This window comes from Ursus americanus, chromosome 15, assembly GCF_024610735.1.
Source record: "Ursus americanus isolate L20-20 chromosome 15, mUrsAme1.1.p, whole genome shotgun sequence".
NCBI classification, from domain to species: Eukaryota; Metazoa; Chordata; class Mammalia; order Carnivora; family Ursidae; genus Ursus; species Ursus americanus.
In genome coordinates, this window is record NC_142141.1 from 58,013,340 (window position 1) to 58,029,579 (window position 16,240).

The window sequence follows — 16,240 nt, forward strand, 5'->3', positions numbered from 1 at the left end:
AGATGGATGAAGGGATGAGCAGATGGATGGATGGATGGATGGATAGATAACATGGAACTTCTATTTTCATAACTATGCTGTTAATTGAAAATGTCATTTGGACAATATTACAGTGACTCTTAATTTCAAAAATATAAATGCTTTAATTAAGATATGTAGGTCATTAACCATAAGTTCTGGCAGGAAATATTCAGGAGGTAATAGGAATCTCATTAAACAATCTGAATTATAAACAGAAAGTCATTTAAGGATCTTTATTTGAGGAACTAATTATTTTCCCCCAATAAATCAGCCAAAAGAAGAGCAAAAAAAAAAAAATAATAACTATAATACAGTCACTTGTGATTTAAATTATTAGCAAAAGATGCTGATAAGACATGTTTTCCATTTCCCAGACCCATTAATGATGGGATCCTAGCTTTGAAAGCCCCAACAAACCCAAGTGTTCTATTTCCATACTGGTGAGATGAAACGACAGAAGGACTTTGGCCCTAGCAGTGAATGTTCCAAATATATCATTCATGATGTAAGGATTTTAGATTAAATGAAATTTAGATTAAATTTCTTACTACTATTTTTTAGGGCATGAAATCTTAGATGATTATTTAAGGAACATGAACTGATAAAAAGCCAGCTTTATGTAAACGCAGATAAGAACAAATTTTGAAGTTTTCCACTAGATGACCACATTACAGAGGGAGGGAAATGATATATATATATATATAGAAACTTGGATGCAAGTTAAATTTAAGCTTGTTTTACCAGTTAGATAAATCCATTCCCCTGAGTATGACCTGCTAAGATAATTATGGGTTACTGTGATCATCCACACTGAGAGAGGATGATTTCTTGATTGCTAATGACCAACTTTGGAGAGCCTCTAATATTTTCAGGTTCTGTATCCTGACCATCTTTGAAGAACTCCTACTATTTTCTTTTTTATTTTTAAGATTTTATTTATTTGTTGGGGAGAGAGAGAGCAGAGAGCACAAGCAGGGGGAGTGACAGGTAGAGGGAGAAGCAGTCTCCCCGCCAAGCAAGGAGCCCGATGCGGGACCCGGTCTCAGGACCCTGGAGTCATGACCTGAGCCGAAGGCAGAAGCTTAACCAACTGAGCCACCCTGGCATCCCACTCCTACTATTTTCATGTTCTGCAACCCGTTTTCAGTTCCAGGCCTCTGTGCAGAACAAAGATGCCCCACAACCTAGACCCTCTGCTAACCACTGTAAACGTATTATCTCATTAACACTCCCAGATCATCACGACTTGTCACTTTATATGCCCACTTTACAGGGGAGAAAGCTAAGGGGCTAGCTTCAGGGATTGATAGGAGTAGACCCCCTGGACGGGCCTGCTGGGCTCTCCTGGTTATCACCCAGGGCCGTGAACTTGGAAATGAAGAGAGTTTCACAGTAAGAATGGACTAGCCCATGTATAAATGAACTCAGAGAAGAGATTGCTTGAGGAGCATAACTAATGGCACGCCAGCTCCCTACATCATATGCTCACTGGAGAGCCATCCGCCAACATTCTTGAAGGAGGGAGATATTTTAGATGGCTTTCCCCATGAGAACATGGAGTCAAATGGGCTAAATAACGATTTTATGAACATAAGACTCCATCCACAGTCTTCCCTATCCTAGTTAGGTTTGGCAGAAGAGGGGTGACTTCCACATAGGATACACCCCTATTTTCAGTTTTGAATCAATGAAGTTAATTATAGAATCAATCATAAACGGAGGGCTTCAGAGGGGAGGGGGGGTGGGGGAATGGGATAGGCCCGTGATGGGTAGTAAGGAGGGCACGTATTGCATGGTGCACTGGGTGTTACACGCAACTAATGAATCATCGAACTTTACATCAGAAACCAGGGATGTACTGTATGGTGACTAACGTAATATAATAAAAAAACATTAAAAAAGAAAAGTAAGATGAAAGTAAAAATATCAATATACAGATAAAAACAAAACCAAAAAAAAAACAAAAACAAAAAAGAATGTTTTGAAATGTAATACAAAAGAAATGAAGGTAAAAAATATAATTATTCAAAAGAGGAAAGTGGCTACCATTGTTAAAAACAAGACTAGAAAACCCATGAGAATCACTTGCCTAAAAGTTTAGGAGAGTGGCTAGTTATGAAATAAATTAAATATTAAAAAAAAGAATCAATCATAAATGATGCAATTGCTCTCATCTTTGAGAACTTTTTTTTTTTTTAAGATTTTATTTATTTATTTGACAGAGATAGAGACAGCCAGCGAGAGAGGGAACACAAGCAGGGGCAGTGGGAGAGGAAGAAGCAGGCTCATAGTGGAGGAGCCTGACGTGGGGCTCGATCACGTAACGCCGGGATCACGCCCTGAGCCGAAGGCAGACGCTTAACCGCTGTGCCACCCAGGCACCCCCTTTGAGAACTTTTTTGATTCCAGGTAGCTTCTCCCCCAAAAGTGTTTGGGAATGTGTGCTCCCCTCAGTTCTGCTTCCCCAAAATGAGCTCGGAGTACTCCTGACTTGAAGAAACTCGTTTAACTTTGTTGAACTCGTGGCCTCTCTCTCTCCTGACAGCAGATGCTTTTCTCTGTGGCGCCCATCAGCATCCTACAGAGAACCACTTGGGGAAAAGCTCATTTGCAGAATGAATAGAACACCATGTTAAATTCTGTTTATGCCCTTAAAGCAAAAGGCATTAACCCAATATATTTCTCTCAAACATAGTGGATTTTCACTAAATCTACAGCTTTAATGGAATTGGTGAAATTGAAATACAGTTTGATTGTCAACACATGTATATTCATTCTGTCACTATTCTGTAAAGTGGATTTAAAATTAACTCTGGATGGTATCGGGTGTCTTTAATAAAACATGAGTTGTAACAACCAACCTGAACTTAGTACATAGCCTGCAGGTCCCTCATTCACACCTTGCCTTTCCTAGGTATTATTAATAAGAAGCAATGGTCACTTTTTAAAAACTTTTACTTTGCTTTCCCTCTCCCACAATACCTCGCGCTCTTCCTTTCCAACCAGGGCCCGGCAGAATGGCTCACGCGAAGAAGGGTGGCGAGAAGAAGGGCCGTTCTGCCATCAGCGAGGTAGTGACCAGAGAATACACCATCAACATTCACAAGCGTATCCATGGAGTGGGTTTCAAGAAACATGCCCCTCGGGCACTCAAAGAGATCCGGAAATTTGCCATGAAGGAGATGGGGACTCCAGATGTGCGCATTGACACCAGGCTCAACAAAGCCGTCTGGGCCAAAGGAATAAGGAATGTTCCATACCGTATCCGTGTGCGGGCCAAAGGAATAAGGAATGTTCCATACCGTATCCGTGTGCGGGCCAAAGGAATAAGGAATGTTCCGTACCGTATCCGTGTGCGGTTGTCCAGAAAACATAACGAGGATGAAGATTCACCAAGCAAGCTCTACACACTGGTTACCTATGTACCTGTCACCACTTTTAAAAATCTACAGACAGTTAATGTGGACAAGAACTAATTGCTGATGGTCAAATAAAGGTATAAAACCGAAAAAAAATAAAAAATAAAAAAATAAAACTTTTAAGCCAAAACTTTCTCATAAAAAAAATTGGGAGAATATCATAGCAGGAAAACAATGAGTTTTCCATGAAGGAATCTAATCCTTCCAATTTCTTGCCCTGGGGAGATCAGATTAAGAAAACTCAACTTCATTTGAATCATCAGTCAAATCCTCGGAGTATTAGAAAAAAAGCAGGGTCACGGAACAGATTCCCTCCTGTGTACAGATACCAAGTAAATGTATATTTACATAGGTGCGTACTAGCTTTCTGTTGCTGTGTAACGAATGAACACAAATTTAGTGGCTTAAAATAGCACGATTAATTATCTCACAGTTCCATGGGCTGGAAGTTCAGGCTCAGTTTAACAGGTTCCTCCGCTCAGTGTTTCAGGCTGAAATCAAGGGGTTGACCAGAGCTGCAAACATTTCTGAGGCTCGGGGTCCTCTTTCAAGCTCTCTGGTTGTTTGTAGAACTTATTTCCTCGTGGTTTGGGGACTGAGGTCCTCATTTTTTTTTTTTTCTGACTCTCGGCTGGAGGACATTGTTAGTTCCTAGAGGCTGCCCCTGGTTCTAGCCACGTGCCCCCCCACAGCATGGCAGCTAACTTCTTCAAAGCCAGCAGGAGCATCTCTCTTTTGTCCACTACAAGGGGTCTTGGTTAGGAGGGATCTCATCAAGGGAGCCGCTATCCCATTAGCTTCAAAAGACCCATCCATCCCCATTCACGGGGAGGGGATTACACAGAGCGTGACATCCAGGCGATGGGAATGTTGGGTGCTTCCTGTCACGGTGCTCTTAAGATCATAGCTCTGCCATAATTGAGGTATCAGAGTACAGATGACTAATGGAAAATGGACCAGGTATTCCCAAGGCTCTAAGTAGGACGACTCAACCCGTGGGACCTGAACACACAATCGCATATGCCTGATGAAATGCACAAGAGAACGGAGTGCTCTGGAATTCTGTAAGATAGCTTTAGGAATTTTGCCAGTTGAATAAGCAGATAGCAGGTGTTACAACAACAGTGGAGGAATGGAAGTAAAGGGCGGGCGGGCTCCTTTGCTCAAGGTCACCTATTTCCGTTGTTGATTTGGGAAGGAAACCTTTTCCCTCAGATATAGGTTTTCACTTCTAGCTAAAAATAGTCTTTCCTCTCATTGCACGGTATTTGCCCAAAAAGCTGTCTGAATTCTTGATGTTCGCTCTCAGAGACTACAAATTTAAAGGCATTATGGTGATAGAATAAAATAAATAAATGGATCTTCTCATTTGAGATATAAGTTTATAGATTGCCTACAAATCACAGCCTCCGTAAGAAAGATTTCCAACGACAGCAGTGATTTCCTTATTCTCTTGGGCTTTCTACAGTGTTATAAAAAAGAATGCCTAAAATAATGTGTAAGGAGGAAAGCCAGTTCCATTTATATACACACACACATATATAATCGAGTACATACACAAACACATATCTTTTTTAGTAAGACAGCAGAGGAATATTTGCTTGCTTTCCTCCACTTAAAACAAAACAAAAAAACACGCAGGACGACCGCTTGTTGAAAGCAAATGCATCCATTTGAAAGCCCAACATGTTCAGCCCAATCCTCTTCCTCTTTAGAGCCAAAGATAGTGCCAGTCACCCGGTGAGGAAGAAAGTTGCATCAACCCCAGACTTTACCCTGGAGAAACTCTCAGGCTGGGGAGACCCCATGCGAACAACTGGTATACCAAGGGTTTCTAAGAGAACTGTAGCTGACTCAGAGGACGCTCACTGAAATGGAAAAAGGTACTGCCTGGAACGGTACAATTTTCTATTTAAAATACTCAATACTTTTTGTCACAGTGTTTGTGTCACATTTTTAAAAATTCCATTTTTATTTCGCTGATCCTTTAATGACTAGTAATAGTAATGGGAAGAAATGAGGAATATTCATAAAAATCCTTAAATCACCAGACTGTCTTCACAGTAGCGAGTGTAGACTGTGTGTCAGGTAGCATTGGCGTATCAGATCTTTCTACCTTCTGTGAAACAGATTCAAGTGTATGCACTGAGTATTACTTGGGGCCGAGGGACTAACCCAAAACAGGACTGTGGAGTCCAAAATGTGTGCAGTGTCTTGAGATCGCCTTATGTAACTCCTGATTTGGCATTTGTTGGGATATGTCCTGTAGGCTGAATGTCAGTGTCCCCTCCCAGAATTCATGTGTTGAAAACCTGATGCCTGAGGGGATGGTATTAGGAGGTGAGGCATCTGGGAGGTGATGAGGTCGTGAAGGTGGAGCCCTCATGGATGGGATTGGTGTCCTTATAAAAGAGGCCCCAGAGAGTTAGCTCATCCCTTCTGCCATGTGAGGACATAAGAGAAGTTTGTAACCCGGAAGAAGGCCCTCACCCCACCATGCTAACACCCTAACGTTAGGCTCCCAGGCTCCAGACCTGCGGGAAATACATTCCTGTTGTACCTGTCTGTCATGTTTTGTCATAGCCGCCCCAGTAGACTAACACACCTTCCAGGTGGTTCCCGATTTGCCATCCGGAACATACACTTACTGTATTACCTTGGTTAGAGAGTAAGAAGCTGGCCTTGGGGCCGTGTTCTTCCATCAAGCCATCCCGTGACTCCAGAACTTACCCACATGCCATGGAAGATGATTCTAACTCCTTCACATTCAAAAGCCGGTACCAGCATGAAAATGCACCGCAGCTGAAGAAACGGGTTATAAGAGAAGTAAGATTATGAAAGCGTGCAGTTGAGACACGTGTGTGTGTAGACTCTGCAACAGGCAGTTGCTCCATTGGCTGTGGAGAAAAAGGAGCATTTTGCAGGAGTGTATGATGACAAGTACAGTTGGGCTCCGTGGTGCCCATTTGCATTTATAAAGCATTTATCTACAAGTACTCAGTGGTCACATTCAGGTGCCAATACTCCAGCATGAATGCTGTGAAGAACAGAACTGTCATTTTAATGTGCTCAGATAGGTGCAGAACAGCTGTTTTGAAGATCGCTTCTCGTCAGCAAGGTAACCACCACTTATTAGAAGGAGACGTGTTTTCCTGTAGACATATCATTTTTAATGGTTTTAGTGAGGTATGATTGGCATACAATAAACTGCATGTTTAAATGTAAAATTTGGTAAGTTTTGACAACTGTGTACATCCATGAATCCATGACACCATCAAGGTAATGAGCATGTCTGTCAACCCCGGAGTTTCCTTGTTCCTTTTGTAACCCCTCCCTCCTACACCCCCCGAACCCAGGCAACCACTGATCTTTCTGCCTCTACGTTAGTTTCCAGTTTATCATTTTATGTGAACGAAGTCACTCATTCTGCGGGCTTCTTTCATTCGGCATTATTTTCATATTCTTCCGTGCTGTATACACCAACAGTTCATTTCTTTTTACTGCTGAATAGTATTCCCGTCTATGGACCTAAGATGATTCATTTAGATACTCACCTCCTGGGGTGCCTGGGTGGCTCAGTGGGTTAAGCATCTGCCTTCGGCTCAGGTCATGATCCCAGGGCTCTGGGATTGAGTCCTGCATTGGGCTCTATGCCTAGCGGGGAGCCTGCTTCTCCCTCTGCCTGCTCTGCCTGCCGCTCCCCCGCTTGTGCTCTCTCTGACAAAAAAAAAAAAAAAAAAAAAAAAAAAAGATATTCACCTGCTGATAGACATTTGGGTTGTTTCTCTTTTTGGCTATTACCTGTAAAGCTTTTAAGAATATCTGTGTACCAGTATTTGGGTGGACATCTACTTTCTTTTTTCTTGGGTAAATTTCTAGGAAGGAGATGGCAAGGTCATATGGTCAGTGTATGTTTCATTTTTTAGGAAAGAGTCAAATAGTTTCAAGGGGATTGTGCCATTCTCCATTCCTACCAGCAGAGTGTGAGAGGGGGTTCCTGGTCCCCACAAGCTCACCAGCATTTGGTGTTTGGGGTTTGTGTTTAATTTAGCCATTCTAATAGATGTGTGGTAGTTTCTCTATGGTTTTAATTCTTTTTTAACAAATGATGTTGAGAATCTTTATATATGCTTTTTTGCCATCTATCTTCTCTTGTGACATGTCTGTTCCTATCACTTGACAATTTTTGTATTAAGTTTTTTATTGTCGAATTTAAATTTTTTAAATAATATGATGGATATGAGTCTTTTATCTGATTTGCAAATATTCTTTCTCAGGGTGCGGCTTGCCTCTCTTTCTCTTCACAGCATCTCTCAAAGAACAGAAGTTCCTGATTTGAATAATTCTAATTGTCATCGTTCCTCTTACATGAGTAATGTTTTTGGCATTGTAGCTAGGAAATCTTTGCTTGACCGAAGCTCACAGAGAGATTCTTCTAGGTTTTCTTCTAGAGATTTTATGGTTTTAGATAGTTGGTCTATGATCCATTTGAGTCTATTACCAAACAGGGAGTAAGTTATCATTCAGAGGTCTTCTTTTCACAGATGGCTATCCAATTGCTACAGCCCCATTTGTGGAAAAGTCTCTACTTTTTCTGCAGAATTGCCTTTGCTCCCTCATCAAAACTGAATAAACCATGTATGTGCAAGTCTATTTCTGGACTTTCCAGTCCAGAATTCCTTTGCTCAGTCTTTCTGTCTTGATGCTGACACCACAGAATGCTAGTGTAGTTCTGCAGTGAGTCTTGAAGTCAGGCCGTGTAGTTCCTCCAGCTCTGTTCCTCCTTCCCAAAATCTTTTGGGTATTCTAGATTTTTTTTTTACTTGTGTATGAATTTTAGAACCAGCTTGTCAATATTTATCCCCCAAAAAGCCTTCTAGAATTATGATTAAGATTCCATTGATTCTTGGGTCATTTAGGGGATTTGATGTCCTTTAGTGTGCGAGTCAATCATACATTTTGTGAGATGTATTGCTAAGTATTTCATATTTTTGGTGCTACTGTAAATGAAATTCTCTTAATTTCTTCTTGCTCATTGCTAGTATGTAGGAATGAAATTAATATTTTCTATTGATCTTGTATCCTGACGCGTTGATAAATTAACATTACTTCCAGTAGCCTTCTGGTAGGTTCTATAGCATTTTCTACATATAAAATCACAATGTTTGTGAATAAAGACATAATTATTTTTTCCTTTCCATTATAGATGACTTTTAATTCTGTTTCTTTCCTAGCCCTCCGAGGTAGGACTGTCAATATAATATTGACTAGAAGTGGTAGGGGCAGATATTCTTGCCTTGTTTCTGGTTTTAGGAAGAAAACATGCAGGCTTTAACCAGTAAGTAAGATGTTGCTTGTATATTTTTAATACACGTCCATCAGATTTGGGGAATTTTCTTTCTTTTCATAGTTGATGGAAAGTTTCTATAAGGAATGAATTTTGAATCTTATCAAGTGATATTTTTCATCTATTGAACTGATCATATAGGTTTACTTTCTAGACTGTTAATAAATGGTGAATTACACTGATCAAATTTCAAAGGTTAATACAACCTAACATCCCCGACATAATCCCCACCTAATCCTGAGATATTAAACTTTTTATACAGTTTGGAGTTTTACTTATTAAAATATTGTCAAGAATTTTTGTGTCTAAGTCCATGGGACATATTCAGATGCAGTTTTCTTTTCCTGTAATGCCTTTGTCTGGTTCTGATACCAGATTAAAGGGCGCCTCATAGAACGACTTGAGATGGGATCTGTCCTTTTCACTTTTCCGGAAATGTTGTGTGTGGTTGGCTTTACTTCCTCCTTATGTCTTCCTGCCTCTGCTTACCATGCAGTCTTCTAGCTTCTCGAACACATGGAACACAGTTATCATGGCTGCTTGAATGTTCTTGACTACAAATTCTTTCATCTGTCATTTCTGGACTGATTTCAGTTGACTGATTTTTCTCTTCATAATAGCTCACGTTTTTCAGCAGCTTCTTTGCATATCTGGTCATTATAAATTAAGTGCAAGACCCTGTGATTTTTTTCCTTGTGGTGTCCTGGACACTTTTGTGTTCCTGAAATTAAGCGAGAGCTCTCCTTTGGGACATGATCAAGTTGTGTGAAACCAGTTTGATCATTTCGGCTTTTGCTTTAGGCGTTAGTTGAGATTAGAACGGAATTTGGGGTGATTTTTCCCACTGCGGAGGCAAGACCCTTCTTGGTCCTTGAACGGTCGCCTGGTGAGTTGTGAGGTGGTTCACTCTTGCTCTTAGGAGCGAATGCTACGCCCGGCCCCGTGTGAGTGATGTGCACTATTCCCTCTAATCCTTCAGGTGGGTTTTTCCCCACCCTTGTGGGTTCCTCACATTTCACGGATTTGTACCCAACTGAATACTTGAGGCAGGATCTCGGCATAACACTGGAGTTCCTTCTCTGCATCTTTAACCCAGCACCTTTGGCTTCCTCCCCTTCACAGTCCTGTCTCTTCAGTCACTAGCCTGTAAGCCTGGGTTCCTCCTTCCCCCACCAGGGCCTGGAACCCTCATCAAGGTGGTAGGCTGGGTCACTTGCAGGGCTCACCTCATGTTTCCCCTCACTTGGCGATTACTGTCCTTCACTGCCCAGCATCCAATGTTTTAAGAACTATTGTTCCATAGTTATTTTGGGGGTGAGGGTTAATCCCGTTTCTGTTTCTCCATCTTGGTCAGAAGCAGAAGTCATTCTGTGGCCCTATAATTCTGAATCCACCATCTTCTTTTAGTTCTCCCTTACTGGGTACCACTAAGCTCATTTCCAGGACGCTCTGTTTGCCCCCACGTGCCAGGGATCACAGGCCCACTTCTGTGCACTTGCAAGAGCACTTTGTCCCTTGGCAAACACAACCGCATTTCTTGCTTGTTCTGTGCAGAATGGCTTTCTGTCTCAGCAGGATAACCTTTGATGCTGAAAGAGAACTTAATAAATGCATGTAAAAACCATGAGTATTCCATATGAGAATAAATTTAGTTCCTATATTTAGCTATTGGTGGAATGATTTTAAGGGTAATTTTCTTAGTTTGTGCTGAGCACACGCTCTCAAATTTTGCTTCAATGGGCACCATCTATTTTACTTTCAACCTATGAAATATAGATATTTCAGTGTTTTTCAAAGGAAAAATAAACAGCAAAACACAGAGCCCCTCTTAACCACCTAAATTTCTTCCCCAAATTTATGCACATCCCCTCAGAATGCACGTATTTGTGAATTGATCAATATGATTTATACATTCACCAAAAAAATACTGTACTCGATTGGTAATATAAATTAAACGTGACGAAATTCCTGCTCTTGACAAACTTGCAGTCTGTGGGTGAAAGCAGACTTACAGATGGACAAACTTCAATGAAATCCATGCTTTGATTCTGTGAACCAGGCCTGAGGTGATGGTGGCCTGTTCAGATGGGAGGAGAGAATGGACCCCAAAGTCTATTTCTATAGGTACCTCCCAGCTTCTGGGTTAAACTTTATTATTTTTTAAAGATTTACTTCCTTTTTTAATTTGAGAGCGTGAGAGAGGGAGGGGCAGAAGGAGAGAAAATCTCAAACAGACTCCATGCTTAGCGCGGAACCCGATGCAGGGCTCGATCTCATGACCCTGAGATCATGACCTGAGCTGAAACCAAGAGTCAGACGTTCAACTGACTGAGCCAGCCAGGCGCCACTGGGTTAAACTTTAAATGGATGGTTCTTTTACTGTTGACTGGGACAGAGAAAACATGGGGAACGTATCTGGAGAACTGGGCAAAATTGGTTTAATAACCCTTAGGGGTATTTTTGTTTTTCTTTGACCCTTTATGTTTCATCCTTGCGTCAGTGGTTTCCTTTATTTATTTTTATATATTTTTATTTTTTTTAATTAAAAAAAATTTATTATTTATATTTTATATTTTCCAGCTTCATTTTTTCCAGAAATAACTGATACGTAACTTTGTGTAAGTTTAAAGTGTATCTCATGTTGATTTGATACATTTATATATAGTAAAATGATTGCCACCAGAGTATTAACTACCAACCCTTCCCATCACATAGTTACCATTTCTGTTTTGAGGTGAAAACGTCTAAGTTACCCTTTCTTGGCCGTCTTCAGTTACATGATACGGTATTATTGGCTATAATTGCTATGCTATCCCTTAGATCCCCAAACTCGTTAACCTCGTGACTGGAAGTTTGTACCCTTTGAGCAGTATCTCACCATTGTCCGTACTCCCCGCCGCCCCCCCCCCCACCACGACCCCTGGTAACGACCACACTTCTTCTCTGAATCTGTCTTATGCAGATTCTACATGGAAGTGATAGCAGAAGTTGTCTTTCTCTGCAAGATTCCTTTCACTTAGCATAATGCCCTCAAGGTCCATCCAAGTTGTCGCAAATGGTGGACTTTTAAAAATTTGTTGTTTTTTTTTTTTTAATTTATTTGAAGATTTTATTTACTTATTTGACAGAGAGAGAGAGAGCACAAACAGGGGGAGTGGCGGGCAGAGGGAGAGGGGAAGCAGACTCCCTGCTGAGCAAGGAGCCTAATGCAGGACTCAGTCCCAGGACCCTGAGATCATGGCCTGAGCCATAGGTAGACGCTTAACAAACTGAGCCACCCAGGTGCCCCTGGTAGATTTTTTTTTTTTTTAAAGAAGGTCATTGTCACACATGAGTTTTGACTCCAAACAAGGCTTTTATGTTCTGTTTCCTCACCCACGTGGCTTCAGAATATCCTTGATTCATTCATGTGGAACCAGCATTTGGAGCCCATGTGCTGTCATTCATGAAACATCACCTTTCTGGCGGTGGCAGCCCCAGGACAGTGCTGTTCCTGCCCCCGTGTTCCATGTTCTGGGGTCCAGCTTGCTCTCCCTGGCTTCTCCTCTCAGAGCGGCCAATATGCCGCCATTGAGTAGAGTGGCCTTCTCCCCAAACATACCTGCTCTTCTTCGATGAGAGTTTGCTGCCCCGACTGCCCTTCAAGTTTATGATGTCACTGGAACACAAGTTGACGGTGGTGGAATTGAAGTCGGTATTTCAACAGCTATTTTCCGAGGGCTAAGCTAAACTGTGATGAGAGAGTCCCTCTGAACATTCCCACTTGCTCTTTCTTTTCTTTTCTTTGCACAGAAAATATCATTTACTCTTTCCACTTATTGCAGGGATTTTCAGAACCAAATAAGAGATTTCCATTCTAAATGGTAATATTGGGCCAATCTGTTTGCTGAGATAAATTGAAAGCAGTACTCAGGTTTTGGGATCAGTTCTTTGCTTAAGGATTTTCTCAGTGGCTTGGCGTGAAGAAAAGTGAAATGGGACAGAATGTCCATGTTAGACTTTGGCTTCCTCATAGAGTGATAACAACGACTTACATTCCTAGAGCTTCTCATGGTTTACACAGTTTTTGTCTACTAATAATTTCATTTGACCTTCATAACCACCTTGTGATGTACGCAGGAAAGGTTTGTCATGGGAAAAAGTGGGGACGACCTCCAAGCTTGGGTGCTGTGCTCTTTACAGTTTGGATGAAGTATCATGACATTGCCTGTGTGTGCCTGTAGGAAAATTAGATTTAAATATAAGATGGCTAACAACCTAGTAACTGTGTTCCTTCTTTGTTCTTCAGGAAAGCCAGAGAATGTTCTAGAATGAAATGTATCCAGAGGAAAATAACTTTTATCACTGGCCATAAGCCTAGACGGCCTCATAAGACCCAAATAATCTAACCTGAGCATAAAAGCCTGGATCTATGGGGATATTTCCTATTTATTGTTAAATGGCATATATTATAGTATATATTGTACATTATTATACATTGTACGTATATTATGTATTATGCTCACACACATACCGCATCTTGTTTATCCATTCATCTGTTGGCGGACACTTACTTTGTGGCCATACCTTGGCTACTGGGAGTAATGCTGCAATGAACTTGGGAGTGTAGATATCACTCTAAGATCCTGATTTCAGTTTCTTCAGCTATATACCCAGAAGTGGAATTGATATTAGTGACCACTGTTACCTAATATTTTCCAGCAGAATATTAGGAATCCTACGTGACAAGCAATAATAATTGGCTCCCTGAAATTTCTTTGAAAATAATTTCTATCTTTAGCATTGAAGGTAATGTTGTGCACATTGCATTCAAAGCTGGGCAGTTACTGCCGTGGGTCATCAGTACATTGTAGCATGAAGATTCGACTGAGCCAGAGAACTACTTACCATTGAATCAAATCGCTCCATAAGTCTGGTCACTGGTATAAAACTGATTGGTCGTACCATTTCTCAGCATTTCATAATTTGATATTTTAAATGAATGCAGCACAATTAAACCTCAAGAAGCAGGCGAAAAGGGAAGTTCTGGGTCTCAAGGTAAACTTTGTACGATGAAAAGACAATGAATGGAAGAGCAAACTTTATTATCACAGGCTAGGTCTAATTAGCCCGAATCGATCTTTGTCCCTGAGCTGTGCCCACCTCTGCCCCCAGCACGCAGAGACCCATCTCGGCTACTTGAGCCAGCTTTAAAATATAGCTGCTATCCATGTGCTTCAAAAATGAAACTTCACCTCCGTAGAAAAGGTGACATTTCTAGTGTACAGAAGCGAAGAGTTACTGGGAACATCCTGTAGCTTTGTTTCTTAAGATGGGGGGGGTCTTACTGACGAACCTGGTAATGCTTAAAGACCCGCACTTTTGAAGCAGGGGTCCATAAGCCGCGTCTGTTCAGTCCGTTTTAGCAAGGAGCCCCGGACACCTGCCCCCCCAGGCTGAAGTGATGAAGGCGAGGACAGTGGCTTGTGGCATTTTCAGTCGGGGGTTGGTAGTGCCATCACACTGTAAGCCTGGAAGACCCCAGATAAGGGTTTAATGCATTCCTACCAGGTGGCCTCCGTTTCAGGAGAAGATGAGAGGGCTCTTGCATGTTCTGCCTGGTTTTTCACACAATTGGGTTTATGACATTCGTTGGGGCTATTTTTTTCATTTGGGAGGCAGCATCCAAATCATATCATAATAAAAGATGCTATAAACAGAGGGAAATGAAGTCATCAATCTTCCTGGTTCGTGTTGCTGTGGAGATGAGGCACATCGGTGTGGGCCGGGAAGGAATGACGAGAAGATACGAAGTCAGAGAAGTGGGGGTGACCACCTTCCATAATTCCTGCGGAAAGCCTGTGATGTCACAAACAGAAAGAACCCCTGAGTCTTGTTCCCTATGGATTTTTTAAAAAATTGAACTACTAGTAAAGAAAAGCAGTTATAATACTTAGAATAATTACAAAATACATATTTTAATTGGTTTCCAGATAGAGCAGGTGGTGTGGACACACATGGCCACTCTCTATCCTACTGGAAACGCACGACTATCATATTAAAGGAGCACTCTTTCAAAGCATAAACGCACAAGGACAGTTCTTACTATGACTAAGTCCCTGATTGGAGGGGTTTGAACTGGTGATGAATTCATAGAATCTAAACGACCACCCCCAAAAACTTTGGTGTGTGAGGGACCTGGGTAAGAGTAGTAGCCCATCAGTTTATCACATCTCTCCCCTGTGCATGGTGTGCCCTAGTTATGAGTGCAAATGCTGGATTTGGGTCTAAGCAAAACAGCAGTGTAACTGTATTAAGATGATGGGAGATGGGAAGTCTTCATCAGTGTTGTAGACATGGGGCTGGGGGAGGCAATAAAGGGCCAAATTCTTTCTTTCCGTAGTGCACAGTTAATGGATAACACCTGATCCTTGAAAATTCTGGTTGTTAGATCTAGGGGCTAAATATGCAAATATTTAACGAAAAGATATGGGGGAAAGATAGAATGCTTCTCTTTTTCATAAAAAAAGCTTAGATGGCTATTTAACATTTGCTTGATATATATGTTTAACATTGATAAAAATCATATTTAAAGTATAGTCATAATTGGGTGAATTATATGTTGTTGTGGGTTTCCATCTAATGAAACAACCTTTATGGTCCAATGGAAGAATGAACAGTGCTGTGTCCAAGTCCAACCTTGTGCTCTTCATCTGTGGTGCTTTTTATGAAGGTGCCGTGTTTAGAATTCTTGACAAATAAATCTTTAAGAATCTTAATCAGTTCCACACCCCCCCCACCTCAGCCCACGCCCCATTTGCGAGACCTTCAAACGTACGCTGCTCGGTAACCGGGACGCTCCCACCTGTTCTTACAAGGGAGGAATCTGGGGGCGAGGGAAGGGACGGGAGGAGAAACTGAGAAGTGCTATCCCGGGATTAACCAGGGAAATGCTGTGAAAACTTACACACTAAAAGTTGCTACATATTGTATGTGTTATTTGGACACTCTACGACCCTAACACTTACAATCCATGATCCCGGAGCTTAAAATACTCATTCATCTCAAACTGAGTATTATGTTGTCCAAAATAAAATGGTTTGGTTCCATCATTTTAACTTTAAGCCTTTAAAAAAAAAAAAAACGTTCAGCTTCGCATCGGAATAGTCAGCGGTTTGGGTTATTTATCAAGTGAGAGGAAGGTGATTTTACGGGCTCACCATTCTCATCCGGTCACAGTTACTGTCTCCTTCTCCTTGTTGACCCCGGAGAAACTGCACATTCCTTCTCTAGTTGACCTGAACACTGAACATGCTCTTAAAGGCCCAAATTGAACAACACTGCGGTTTTCACTTGGCAGAGTAGCGGATGGGTGTCAGGACATGAGGTTTTAGAGAGCCCCGTCTTCCGGTGAAGGAGAAAGCCCGGACTCTGTTGATGCTTGCACGATAAGCACATGCCGTGTCCTTTCCCG

The 16,240-nt window shown here is 41.5% G+C and overlaps 1 protein-coding gene and 1 pseudogene across 15 annotated transcripts in view; both read left to right on the plus strand.

Annotated features, from left to right (window-relative positions):
• LOC123791269 (large ribosomal subunit protein eL31 pseudogene) overlaps nucleotides 1-16,236 on the plus strand; it is a 37,936-nt pseudogene extending 21,700 nt beyond the window's left edge. The window contains exon 2 of the transcript XR_015726890.1: nucleotides 3,028-16,236. The product of XR_015726890.1 is annotated as a large ribosomal subunit protein eL31 pseudogene (transcript). The remainder of the gene's footprint in view (nucleotides 1-3,027) is intronic.
• Nucleotides 1-16,240, plus strand: part of SEMA5A (semaphorin 5A) — a 475,859-nt gene that overhangs the window by 428,047 nt on the left and 31,572 nt on the right. The gene's annotated exons all lie outside the window — the stretch shown is intronic.